Raw genomic sequence first — 14671 nt, 5'->3', positions numbered from 1 at the left:
TATGATCAGTGTACTGCATGGTGTTACTTCGAGAGGTATGAGATGTAGGACATCCTATCGATCATGCTGAACTGCTGATCTCGAGTGCTTGGTGAGTGTCAGCGAAACTGAATACTCCAAAGAGGTGTACGTCTTGAGTGCATCAACATTACCGGAATTTCTTGTGATCTTCTGAACAGAGCTAGAGAGATCCCTGACAGGAGCAGTGACTGTACTCTCCGAGCTATGTATTATGAGTGTCAGGCCGTGCGGAGATTCAGCCCTCGGAGTTGGGATACCACTACAATGTAGTACTCAGCTCCCTTGCTTTTAAAGGCTGCGACACATTTTTCTCTGCCACTGACTGTACTGTACTGCCAAGGCGGCCGCGCGGCTGAAGGGTCTGTCCGATCTAACTCTTTATACGGTCTGCGAGCCGAGTCGCACAACACTGTAACCGAACAATCGACTACGCAAGGCAGCTAGCTATATACACACAGACAGTACACGGTGTCAAGAATATCTGAATAACCACAGAGGAAGAGGGATGTGTCGAGGAAGACCCTGTCACCCTGCATGCATGGAGTGTGCAGTAGTACATGTATACTGAATCTGTAGGACCAGTGCATGGCAGACCGTGAATGTCACTGATTATGATACTGGTAGCAGACGATAGCTCAGCTTGTCAGCAGCAGGACCACCCTAGCTGGGACCACGAGAGCTTGAGTCTAACGTTACTTTCTCTCTCCCAACAGATACATGTAGATGTCCAGTTGTGTTCAAGTCAACACTGCGTGACCTCCAGAGAATGCGGAAACGGTTCCACTGCCAGTCAGTCGCCGTCTGGCACTTTCCCACTTGCTTGTTTGCAAAAAGAGGAACATCGTGTGTATGATGTGCTTGCAATGATGACATGAATGTCTCAGAAGATTATCTCAGGGTTCCAAAAAGCATGATGGAAGTAACTGTAAGCTCAACTACTTGAAGCAAAAACTGTTGAAACTGAGCCCGTTTATCCTCTCTTGCTCCCGGCCGCCTGCTTCCTCGGCGTCGCTCTCCAGAGAGCAAAGCAAGCGAGTAAAGCCAGAACACAATCGTGCAGCGTCAACCTTCCGCCATGCATCTCCACACAGCCATGCACACTGCTACATACTGACAGTGTAGTCTGTTGGTTAGCAGCAGGGAGTCGTAAAATACCGGTATTTTACGACTCCCTGGTTGGCAGCATGTTACGAGGCAGAGAACACACTTACGTGACTATGTTCGGAAACAGTGCCCCTTACTAAGCCCCCGGGCCTTACTACAACCTCCACTGTTGGCAGAGCATCTAATACCATAGTCCATACTGTAGACCGTAGTTGTAGTAGTAGTACATGTACACTTCAATGTTGCTTATGACGTGTACAATCAAGAGCAAAATAAGATCTGGGAGCTTATTTTACTCTTGGTTACGTTACAATGTCATTGTACTGGTAACAAGCAGGAAATTGTATCAGAGGTGCCAAATCTCCCTGGAGCAGGCAGGAGATCTCTTGATGCTGTTGATATTGTTGAAACATCTCCCTATCTCCTGACCAGAATTGAAAGCCTCCCTACTCAGCACAGATTTCATTTTACCCCGGCTACATATTGAGGGCAGGTGACCTCTCCGCTGGCACTAGCAGCCCAACCTTTACTGGAGATCTCCTTATCCCATGCAGATGGAGTTGAAGTTGCCAGGTGTGTTGAGGGTCTGTACACCTCCCTGGTAATAAGCCAACCATCTAATCATGTTAGTTCCTCGGCATTCTCTCTAACTCACTCCCTCACTCTCTTTTAGTGATATCCCCTGGCCTGCAGAATGCATTATTAGTTTATTGCTTAGAACATGTTCCACAAGACCCTTGCACGTAAATTGTAATCAATTATTATCTGGGTAGTTTGATTAGACTATTGCAAGTTCGTGAATCACTGTGATGTTTGTCCGCGAAGAGACCACATGGAAGAGGCCACATGGAACTCGGCGGCACCTAGCACCTGGAGGTCGACTGGCGCCTCGCAAACTTTGCCCACTTTTGCTTTGCATCTCGATTATGTAGCGGTACTTTTACAGCTCGATTGAAAATAGTCATGTAGACTTGTAAGTGAAGTTGTAAACAGACAGACGCATACACACTGTAACACAGTCGCTCGCACATGTACATACTGTACGTGCCACGTAGGTACGTACTAAGTCTTCTTGGTTCCTCCCTCATGCGCCAAGGCAAGAAGAGCCTTGGATACTCTGACTGCCCATACATGTACAATGCACGTGCAAGTCAGAGTTGTTTGCTGAGCAAAGCTGGCTGGGCACGCATCAGCATAATCCTATCTCACCGAGGTCACTAGTGACCATGGTCAGTAGAAACAATACCGGTATGCATCCACACGCAGACACACAAGTTCGCGCATTGTGTGTCGAAGGTGCCTTTTGGTTAGAACGTGGACATATTCGGTATGACTATTAAAGTCAAGAGACATGTTCTCCTCTTCCAAAGGGCTAGTGCAACCTGTGCGTGTGCAGTGTTGCTGCTGTATGCATCCAGTTCGGCTTTGGCCTGTATTGCAGTACATGTACTGGCACACTGTGGGAAGTGTGGCAAAAGACGAACAGCAGCACTGTGTGGACTAGTGCGGCTGCCAGTAGTGGAATGCCTGTCCTTACTCGCAAGGGTACCGATAGTAACAGTTTATTGGTGTGAAGAATCCACACCAATAATAACCTATTGGCACTACTTGTGCATTGCACGCCTTGGCCTCAAGGCTCTCTTCGGGCGATTGGCTATATACTAGGGTCAACGTGTTTCGTCTGGGCACGCGCAGCAGAGGTGTCCGAGTAAACAACTGGATGGGAGGGAAGAAGACTACCGGAGGCTGCACAACATTCACCACTTCTTAAAAGTATTTCTGTCACATGATCACAGTGGATCAGGGACCTCGGAGACGTGGTTACTACTAGCGTCTCTGTGATTCCGGTGTGTGATGGCCTTGCGAGACGGACTGGTTGTGGGACTACATGCTCAAACTCTTGTAAGATGCGATATCGAGACAGCACATGTACCATGATTTTACGAGAGCGTGACGACAAATACATTTTAATCCATTCTAACAAACTAACAGTGTAATATCACTGGCGGAAAGATACGCGAGGAGCTCTGCAACCAAGCGCATGATCTAACAATAACATCAATACAATCGTCATGTACTTTCCGGTAGCAGCCTTGAAGTTTATGGCGACCCCACGCCGCTATAGCCTCTAAAAGACCCATGTGGTTGGGGCCTGCATGGCGCGCCAGGAAACAAACCCATGTTGAGTCATTGCAACCCTCACTCTGCTATCCCGGTTATCCTTATCCAGTGCTTTCACATAATGCACAAGTGATTGTGTTTCCCTGATTTGGACAGACACCATGCATGCATGCTGTAAACAAGCTAAGGCCACCCTTTCTTTTTTCGTTGTTTAACGTCCGCGCCCGCGTACCTTTTTGCCTCCGACCGGAAAAACAAACAAGAAAGTAGTAGTACCAATAATATGCGAAGTTGTAAATACATGATTGTGTAGTTTCACAGTGTGCCGATCATGACCTTAAACTTATAATCTTGCCTCCCGGGCATGCCTTTGTCTTGTGTTCTTTTTCTTTTTTTGTTGGCTTTTAAATATCGTACGGTGTGTGTCCTAGTAAAAATCCAGATGTAATGAATTCATGACATGCTAACTCCATGCTATGTACATGTACCTGTTTTGTTGGATTCATCAGGCATGTGCTCCAATGTACCATCAAAGAGTGTTGTTCTATGCCTGCAAGTGCCGTTAGACCCAGATATATTGTATATATCACATGCTTTACTGGTCAAAATGTTTGATTGGGGTTTCCAGTTTTTGGAATGGGCTTTTGTTTTTTTTCCGCCCTCCCGCGTACCTTTTCGCGAAAAAAAGGACGTTAAACAATGAATTAACAAAGGGTGGCCTAATGATCACTTACACTGACTTCTCCTCTTCAAGAGTGTCTGTGTCTTTGTATAAATTATTATTATTTTAATATGCATCCTCGGGGGGGGGGGGGGGATAACAACGAGGTGGCGTGCCGGGCAATGAACAAACGCGAAAACCAACATCATGTAGGGAGTACGCTTGGCCATGAGATTGAATGCCAATCATCCCCAGTGGGCCGACCGGTACATGCCATTAATACACTGCTTTAATACAATGCTGTGCTCATATACCCGGTATCATGGGTGTGTAGCTGTGCAGATGGACGAGGATAAATGCGAGGACGACTACGAAGGCAGCCCGGACCCACCCGGTACCCGGGCTATGGCCCTGATCTCGAATCAAAGGGAGAACCAGTGTCCTAACCGCAGGCTGAAGTGAAGATGGTTTAGTGCACTGATGAAACGGAAAGTAAGTTATCACTGACACACCGAGCCTCAGAGTCTGTGGCGTTGCCTGTCGACTGCGTCAACGGAACAGTACAATCTCCAGTGATACCATGCACTACATGTACTAGTATATACACATGGACAGGAAAACAACGCCGAGCTGAGTCTCTACAGGCTCCTTTTGAACGCCCTTCAACTCTGCCTTCTTGTCCTCCTATCCCTGTACTGGCTTGTAGGCCATACACGGAGTAGTGCGGCTATGGTTTGCACGTCCTCAATTCGTATTTAACCATACAGCTCACAAGAGCTTACACAAACTTGTCATCAGACATGATCCACTGTGCCGTCTGTGGCCCTGTGGATCTGAACTTGGTTCCGGTTGTAGGCCTCTATCATGCAATACAGAGCAGTCGTCGTTGGCAGTGAATTGCTAACGACATACCGCAACAAAACTGAATTGCCACCATCAAAAAGCATTGCCCCTCTCAGCTAGCTCCCCTCGTTCTCTCCTGTCTACTTCTAGGTCCTTTCATAATACATGTACATGTAAATGTGAATGTGTGGCTCTACAAGCACATTCCATACACGTGGCTGCTGAGAGCGCGGAGTTAAGTTCTGCGCTGAACCTACATAATGGTGTTCGTAATCATGCACTCATTGCTAGTACTAGTAGATGAAGGTGAAGCTCAATCTTGGCTAATACTATACTAGGTACATGTACTAGTATTAGACTTCTGCGGCTGCGCCCAGGCATCAGTAACGTTACGGTACTAGTAAGTAAGTACGTGCTAGCTAGCTCACGGTCTAGCCACATGTATTGGAGAGACAAACAGCCTTGTTTCGTGTAGTGCCATTCGTCTACTCCGATCATAGACGAGCAGACCTAGGCTACACTACTGAACTGTAGACTAGTAGTGGGGTAGATGAAATAGCCGCGGCTCCATATCTAATATCCGCATTGCTGCATCCCCACCCCTATTTCGACATGCATTACTCACAAAGTGTTTATTACAACCAGCAGGATGTGAGAACAAAACGGTCCAAGAAATCAAAATCATTCCCAGCATTCAAATGTAATACGGACTACATATAATTGTTATGACAGTGACTACTTATTTCTAACTACTACATGTATCTTCAAAACAATGATTATACTTAAAGTCCATCTTCTCGAGCACCTGCCAGCCGTACAGACTCAGTCACTGTGTCACTGTATGCGCATGTGAAGAGATGGGGTTTAGTCGGATTGTGGTGCAACTATTTTCTTATATAAACTTCATTTCATCAGGCAGCACTGTATACGTGTGTAACTCCATGATTAATTTTATTCAAAGACCCACATCAGTGAATAATGGCAAGAGGGCACAAGAGAGAAAGGAGAAAATCAAAGAGGAGTCCAGATGGAAAAAAGGAAAAAGAAAGATAAGGACATTGAAAGGACCGGTCACTCAATACGGTTGATTCCCATCGATGCATCGTGGATAGGATTATGTTTTATTACCTGTGCATGTACCTGCATGTCATTCACACACACACACACACACACACACACACACACACACACTCTGAGGTTTCACAGGAAAACTGTGCTGAATGAATGTAGGCTGCATGCTGTGAGAAATGTCGTCACCGTCTGTACACTAGACACATTTTCATGACAGGTGAAGAATGTACGAGTCTGAAGACGTGTCAATGCGGTGGTGGACTTCCGTGATTCCATCGCCCACGACAAAGTATCAGTGTACTTCCTTTCCCGGACCAGTGCCAGTATTGAAGAATAGAAGAATCTCCAGAGATCGACCATCGGACCGTGGATGGGGTTGCGGGGCGAAGATGTTGTGACTACTGCATGCCGGTATCATGGCCCGGGATCGTTAGTGACCCCGGCCCAGGGCTGGCCCAGGATTCATTACTCCGGACTGCGACAGGTGAACGTATCAAAGACAAGTGATTAATCGCCACTTCTCGGCAGAGATCCTAGTCCTGTTCTGGTCGTGGGCCATTCACACTCAGCACCACTCTCTATTCCTTTACTAGTATTCAATGCAAATTCGGCAGAGTAGACTGTAGCAGAGTAGACTGTAGCAGAGTAGACTGTAGAAACTGCAAGGAAGGTACTGGAAGTGCATCGGTATTTGTGTCTAGTGAGGGCACACCTTGGCACGCTCATAGCCACGAGCCCCGCACACAATCAGGACAGGCGAAAGTGCATTGCACTGCAATCTGCTCAACCGCGGAAGAAGCTAGAGGTCCTTTGTAACGTTAGGTGCGGGAGAGGTTAGGGCGTGTGCCACAACTTCTCCGCGGGACGTTGGGAGGAAAGAGCGGAAAGAAGTGAAAGTGTTTTGCATACGTTGCTCACTATAATGAAACGATTGAATCGTGTCTAGAGGCAGCTGTGTGCACAGACTCTGAGCCTCGCTGCCGTTCCGCCAAGAACCTACTCCACACGTGTTCCCATTGCTAGTGGAAACTGCTGCGATATTATCATTGTTGTTCGCAGGCCCAGCCACAGCTGCATATTGTAATCGTATGCATGAGTGGGCATTCTTTAAAGCAGGCGAACGGTTGCTGTAGACGTGTAGTACAGTGACAGTGTATGAACAGTGTATGCGCTAGCTGGTCTTTTCGTGAAAAGTGGATTGGTTTGAAACGACCATCATGTTCAACAAATCTTTCATTTCATTGGGACTGTTGATACGATGATGGCACACCAGACATCAGCGCAACCTGGCCCATGAGAATCCAGTACAGTTACGAATAATATGATGTTGTATGTTTGTGGCTACAGACGTTTGGGCCCAATGAAGGTACCGCATGGTACTTCCATGCGACAAATCATGATGCATGATACAGCATGATCTGCAGTGTTCTACACTAGGCCATGCAACGGTCACATTCAGTGAGCACAGTACATGTTGGACAATCTTGTACTACATGTACAATGTATTCCCTAGTCACATTGATCCTAAAGACACGAATGATTGAAAGCACTGCTGACTCGGTATACGGCATCCCACGCCCGGCCGTTAGTTCTTACATGTACATGTACCAACAAGTAAGTAAAGATTTAAGAATGATACGATTCGATAGCTGTTCAATCTGTCTGGGACCGATTCGTGACGATGGACAGGGGTGAATATTTGATGACACCACCGGTGCACCAGGCAATCCGTGCATGGGATATGTGCGATGAAAGACGGCGTGGAAGCGAACTGGTGTCACCCTTTCCCCAAATCCTCCAGGGGTTTTGACACGATCGGAAATGAGGTGAAGTAGGTAGCAAATGCAGCAGCAGCAGCAGCAGCAGTACAGCACTACAGGCGAGGAGGATCTTGCAGGGCTGCGCCGGTACGCGGTCTGGAGGTGTGCAGAACATTATCACAGAGGACAATACGATTCAGCCGCTAGTTAGCGGCCACGAGTCGGAGTGAAACCAACTACAGTGCAGTAACTATTACATTTTAGGCAGCCAGCTTCAAAGTAGAAAACGTGAAGATGGTGGTAAGCTAGTTGGTGGTTACTCTGTAAATCAGGGTTCAGGTACTAGTATGGAATGCAGGGAAATGACCTGTCCTGGGTCAAGTCATGTACAGTCAGTATCGCCTATAGCGTTGGTGTTTGATTTTGAGCATTTTATCACTATAAGCGATATATTACTATGACCGATACTGCTTGCAATGTATGCGAGTGGGGTGTCAAACGACTCAGCGCGCGGTGCACATACGCACTACATACATGTACAATGTCATGTAGCTGGCTGTAGCTCCTGACACACAAAATCAGGATTTCCTCATGATGGAGGCATATTTTGGCAACTTGTAAAAGCAAAACTCACCGAACAACACTCACTGGACAAGTTCTTCACGAAGAAGTAACACCCTGTTCTCCTCTGACATCGCTTGATTTTACATCACTCACTATAACCGATGCGAAAATAGTGTAATAAACGTCTTTTGAAATATGAATTTGATCACTATAGGCGATATATTACTATAGACGATTATTGCTATATGCGATAACTGTGTATACTTAGTTATGGCAAATGAAAATGACTTTGAGAAATTGATCACTATATCCGGTATATTACTATAGCCGCCAACCTTATAGGCGATACGGACTGTACAGTACTTGTTACCCATGCAAATGGACTGGTGTCTATTGGCAGTATTGCCCTTAGCATGGCCAGCAGCCAAGCACCTGCACCTGCATACCTCGACAACAACAACAATAAGTCAATAAGAACACATCCAGTGAGGAATAATCAATAATCAATCCCCGCTGAATGGAAATCAAGGTGGTACTCTGGCCGTGATTCCCCCCTGGCCTGAACACGTGTGTGTCCAGCCGTCAGCATTATCACTGCAGAAAACATCATTGTGTCTGCAGGGTAATGAATGTACAGATGAAGATAGTGTGGAGCTATGCTCTGAAACTATACAATATGAGGAGTACCTGTTGTAAATTGGCGGCTGTGTTACCCAATTCACTTACCAAACTCGACAGTACGGTACAGAGAAGATTGTCTCTCCTCGTCAACGCTTGTGATCTGCGATAGAGTCTGCAATGTTCGGACGAACAAACGTGGCTCCTCACACATTAGGCTTTATTAGGTGGCAAGCCTTCACACGACCATTTCACCACGGAAATGGGAATCGTTTACGGGTGCACGTTTGTATGACTGTGAAGGTGACGAATTCGAAGTCAAACCTCAGACCTCAGTCCTCAGCCATGTAGACCGATTGCACGGGGTGTGAATAGGTCGTTAGCGCGAAAGGGGGCGAAGGGATGTTTCCACGTTCCATCGCTCTATTCACACAGTCACACCTGTGAGAGGTAACATCTTAAAACCATCAGTGCTCTGCACGTACGCACGCACTTGCCAACATACAATAGTCAATGGTCGCTTTCCCACTGCATGTACTGCTCCCTAGACTAGTGGATACGAGGCAATGGCCCAGTCGCGATGCGTCCTACTGCTGCTGTAGTATTGCCGTGTTGGGTTTGGTCCGCACATCAGCTCCACTCCATAGCCATTATGGCTAGCACTGCCCTACATGGCATGGTCCCTATGTCAGCAATGCACTGCTTCCAGCATACCAACAGAGCATGCCAGCAGAGTTTGGATTGCCTCCATTCCCAGTTCACGTTGTCATACGCACACAAACACGCATGGTATGATACTGGCACAAACACAGCCTGTCAGCCCTCTGTTTCTCCCTGCTCTCCAACAACGAGCGTTCCTGATCCCTGGCTAATCCCTGGCTGATACCCTGCCACACTGGCTGCAGTAGCCACACAGCTGCGACGTCCTGCAGTCGTCCCGCTTCGCCTTTCCTGGAGCAAGTGGCCAGGAAGATCAGCTTGGGCCAAACACCTGCAAACGACCTTGGCGCCTCCAGAAGTACTCCACTGCACGACTTGCACAGAGCAGTGGAGAGAAGTCGTTGAACACATCCTCAGAACAGCAGGTTGCTGGCGCCGACATGTCTCGCTGAGCCTGCAGCTGTTCAGCTCGCTCTGCGTGCCCCTTCAACTGCTCTCCCGTACTGCGGCCGCTAGTCCAGTGTGTAGAAGCTTGGAGGGCACGCGCACACGCACAGCCGGCGGCACCCGCACTACGGACGGTCCACAGCTAGCTGGCACTGTGGCAGTATGGAGTGGGCACGGGTAATGCTTGGTGGTTACCTCATCAAAATAGCAGTAGAGAATAGAGAATAGAGAATAGAATGCTGCTGTACAGAATGTGCTTGTATCATATCAGCGGAAACAACACTGCCACAGCCTCACACATTGCGACATACCAGACTGGATGAGCGTATCACCTCGTATACGCAACGACATGTGTATCACATGCCTGTACATGAAGAGGCCCCGGTTCACTGGCACACAACAACTCGGCGCATATGCATAGGCTCGCTGCTCCGCTATTCTCACCGGACAAAGCCGCTTGTACACTTGTGTAGTGATACAGACTACAAGATGCGGCGGCACAATGCTAAAAACGCAGCCATGTCAATGTAAGTACCATCTTGAGCGCTAGTCCTAGGATCTCTCACTCGCACAGTCTCAGCTCTTGAGCCACAAAACAATACAGACCCCCGACGTCACGGGATTGTTCCGTAAGTGCCAGGAATGGTCACGTGTTTCACAAGTACTGAAATTATCTTCATTGACTTTAGTCCACTCTTGAAACGGAGCATACACACACGCACATACGCAAATACACACACACGTACATCTCACTATGTAAGATACAGGATAGCGAGGACAATAGGCCGAAGCAGTGGGCGCACACCTGTGTTTACTGCTGTGAACTACGCCTTCTTTTCCCTCTTCTTCCGGCGCCAGCAATCTTCCAGCCGCGACGGCTGCACTCACTCTCGAGTAGTTGGTATAAAAGCCAGCCGCCAGCTGCACACTCCATCATTTCAGAATCGCCCATTGCTTTGTTGCCAACTTGTCTACTCCTGTCGACTTTCATTCTCCCTCCGTAACTTTCTACTTCCTTCCTCGAAGAACTATGGCCACCCAAGTGTCACCTCTTCCCGTCAGCGACGTTGCAACACCGTCACATCACCCCCAGCATGTTATGCTGGAGACTACAGACCAGTACTACGCTGTGCTGCGCAACATGGTGCCCGTGCCAGAGCTCGACAGTGAGATGTCGCCCGATGCTGTGCTCGAATACACCATGGAGTACATCCGTCACCTCGAATGCATGCTCACCGAGGAGCAGAAGTGAGCGAGCGAGAAGACCACGGCTTCTACTCGCTATCCAGTGTGTCGTGCTCACCTATGCGCGCCCTTTCTACCTCATCCTCTACGATGAAGAACTCCACCCCGGTCAAGCTAGACCTCCGGCTCTACACTTCCAACCATCACCCAAGAGATAGTATGGCTCATAAAGGATCACAGCCACAGGAGTTGACTGTTGGCTGATAACGTTTCACACAACAATCACTGCCATCATACGATCCTGAGTGAACTCTTCGTGGCTGTATCTGGTGAACATCGACGATCAGGCTGCAGATTCGGACTCAGGAAATCAGCGTGAAACGAACAAGAAAGTACCACGCCGAGCTACCGTCGCAAGTAAGAGACGAAGTTGGGTCGAGCGTCATGTCCGACGTGTCCAGGCAATATTGCAGCTAAGCTGCATATGAAACCGAGAACCTGTGCTTTTTGGCTTGTGTCCGGAAAAGCAACAGCTCCGCTCCAGGTGCGCTGAAGTGCTGGTGAACTAATGATGTGACTAGCATTAATTATTACCTACTTCAAATCTGCCAATGCCAAACTGTGCTGCAGTTTGTTGCAGGGCCACTTTGCATTCTAATTCTAACCTCTACAGCATACTTCATAGACTTCTTCTGCATGCCGCTTTGTTGCTGTTTCCCCCATTATACTATACTGTACTATGTACGAGTAGCGACTCTTGAGGCCTACAGTTGTACTGCGTGATTACTAGTATACATGTATGAGCTGAGGGCCAATCAATGTCTCACTATCCGACACTCTTCATCTCTTGATTATTGGCTTTCATCTCAGCCGCTTTACTTCTGGCGTGATGCAAATAGCAACCGAGCGCACAATACGCGTACTCGGTACTAACTCAAACCTTGGTGTCTTTGTGCTGTTGCGGGAGGTACTACCTGGGTATGCTTCCCAAATCTAACAGTTAGAACGTTGTTGCTGTTGACTGTAATCTAAAATGGACTTCCAAAATAAGCTTAACGTGGCCCGTAATAAGACTGGTCATCGTGTGCGGTGTGAAATTTAAAGGGCTAGTTTGGTCATCATTAATTTTACGGAATACCAGAGTTGCACTCTACATGCACTGGGGACCGTGCTCTTCACATGTATCGTTGTATTTGATCGTGATGGTATTGAGTAATGTGCTAGAGTAGATGAGCTACTGCGGTAATGCTGCATTGTTGACGGATGAATATGAAGCGGAACTGCTGCATTGTTGACGTGTGAATACGAAGCGGAACTGCTGCAGAGAAACCCTGGTACTAACGTAACTTCTGCGGAACAGCAAGTGAAGTAAGTAAAGTTAGTTAGCTGAACAAGCTTGCACGCACAGTCAGCGTCGCTATCATAATGAAAACGCGAATGTGCATGTATCTGGATCGCAGATCCCAGCTAGTTACAGCGAGAAGGACTACTAGTACTAGTCATTCGTATCAGTGGACTACACTTTATTCCAATCTATTATTTTTGCCTTGAGATCGCTTCGCCTTCGCTGCACATACAGATGGACACAAGGGTGTGGTAAAGCACCGTATTGTACTACTCCCTGATGGAAACTTTTGTGAAGGGCGAACATAGTATTCAACATACGCGCCCTGAAAGCCTGTGTCTACCCTGTACTCCACTAATCTAAGCTAGGATAACCCTGGCTTGGCTGCATGCTAGTAGATCTTGCCTGACACGTATGATACCCATCGATCGCTTTTTCTACCGCCAGACTTAAAAATCGGTGTTGGCAATTCCGCACCCGGGTTCTCCCTCATGAAGTCCTGAGTATGGGAATGATGACTCATGGATCAGGGTTTATCAGGGTTTACAATGCAATGCCAGCACATAGCTGGACGGTCCAGGTGCACCTACATGACTAGCCAAACTGCCAAGAGTACTTTGGAATATTGCCCAAAGCCAAGGGTCAGTTGTAGAGAGAACTAGGCTTGCAAATGTGCCTTGTCTGCACTGGAAAGTGTGTTGCCACTCATGACAGGTTCAGGTACTAGTACAGTATGCTTGCCACAGCAGTGACGTCATCAACAGACAGTGCACAATACTACAGTACAGACTAACATGGCTGTAAGTGTAAATGTAGCTGCCCTGCTACTGGGCATTAGCGCTATTGCCTAATGATTCATCACGTTAATTAAAGAGACGTTTCTTCAGAATCAGTCCCAAACTCCATTGCAGCGTATTTCTTGCACTTGAAAATACCGCCATTCCGGCAACAGGCTCTCAGCTGCACCAAATAGATAACTAATAACTTTGCCAATATTTCGCCCACGTTAAAGAGACTTGCAAGTAATAGTTTCATGTAGGTAAAGCTAAAAGGCCTTGTTGCCCAATGAGTCTTGGCGATTGATTTGGCTCTTGACTCAAGTGCTGACCTCCTTCGGAGATCCCACTCGATGTCGAAGATGATCCCAGCCTAACTGCCTGATGCGATACGAGCTCGCACCACAGGTGAACTTGGCTTGATGATCGAAGCCAGTGATAATCATCGCTAGCATTTCCAAACATCACAGCCACCTGCCAAACACCCACGCATCTCCGATGGCGCAAAGCGTGGGAGTGAGAAAACACGATTTGCCTAAAGTACTGTTGAAACGCGGTTCGGAACTGCTGATACAACGCAACGCATGCGGGCAATGGTCATTGCTTGTGTGCATTTTACACTTGCATTGACCATGCTGACTGCATGTACTGTGTCACTGTGGCAAGAAAGGAGGGCACTATTTGCTATTCACACAATGTCATGTTTGTATTCATCTCGATCTCCACTGAACATTGTTGCCAGGTTTAGGCTTTCCCGCATAATAATCTTTATTAAAGGATCTCCCAGAGGCGATGGCCTGTCGAGGGGATCTCCTGATGCAAATCATGCAATAGAAATAAACAGTGAGGAAAACTACACGTGTTACAGTATATGCTACATAAATTAGCAATAAACACAGGGCTGGGTTGTTAAAAATAAAACAATTAATTTAAATGTCCAGGGATATACCACTACAGTCCATTGCATTGAAACACACACCGCTCACTGCACTGCATGTCTGGGAGGAATGCATTGATTTCATTTTTATTAGTACTGAAGTACTGACTGGTACCATGGTATACATGTACATGCAGACTTGTAAAAAGCAGAGAGTCGTATAAACCCGGGTTTATACGACTCTCTGGTAAAAAGCAAAGAAAAGTAAGTAATTAGTTCGCACGTTCGCGTTACCACCTGCTATACGATCATAGCGTTGAGAAACACAACCAGCTTTGCTACAGTAGTACTAGTACCAAGACTAGGCAAGACGGTATTATACTTCTGAAGTAAGAGGTTACATACTCTTGGTAGTACCTTGACGAGTAAAATGTGTTCTTGTGAATGACCCTCTGGCAGAACTACAAGTAGTGAGAAGAATGTTACCTGAATCCTTGCCCTTGCTTGACCACCTCCCGGACTGCTATATCCATGGCATACAATGCTCTCGTGAGTCGGGGTGCTTTGTATGCTCCTCTGTACTAGTAGGTACTTCTCGTTCTCGGTGATTTGTGTCTC

Source organism: Sycon ciliatum, chromosome 4, assembly GCF_964019385.1.
Source record: "Sycon ciliatum chromosome 4, ocSycCili1.1, whole genome shotgun sequence".
NCBI classification, from domain to species: Eukaryota; Metazoa; Porifera; class Calcarea; order Leucosolenida; family Sycettidae; genus Sycon; species Sycon ciliatum.
This window is presented reverse-complemented; position numbering follows the sequence as displayed.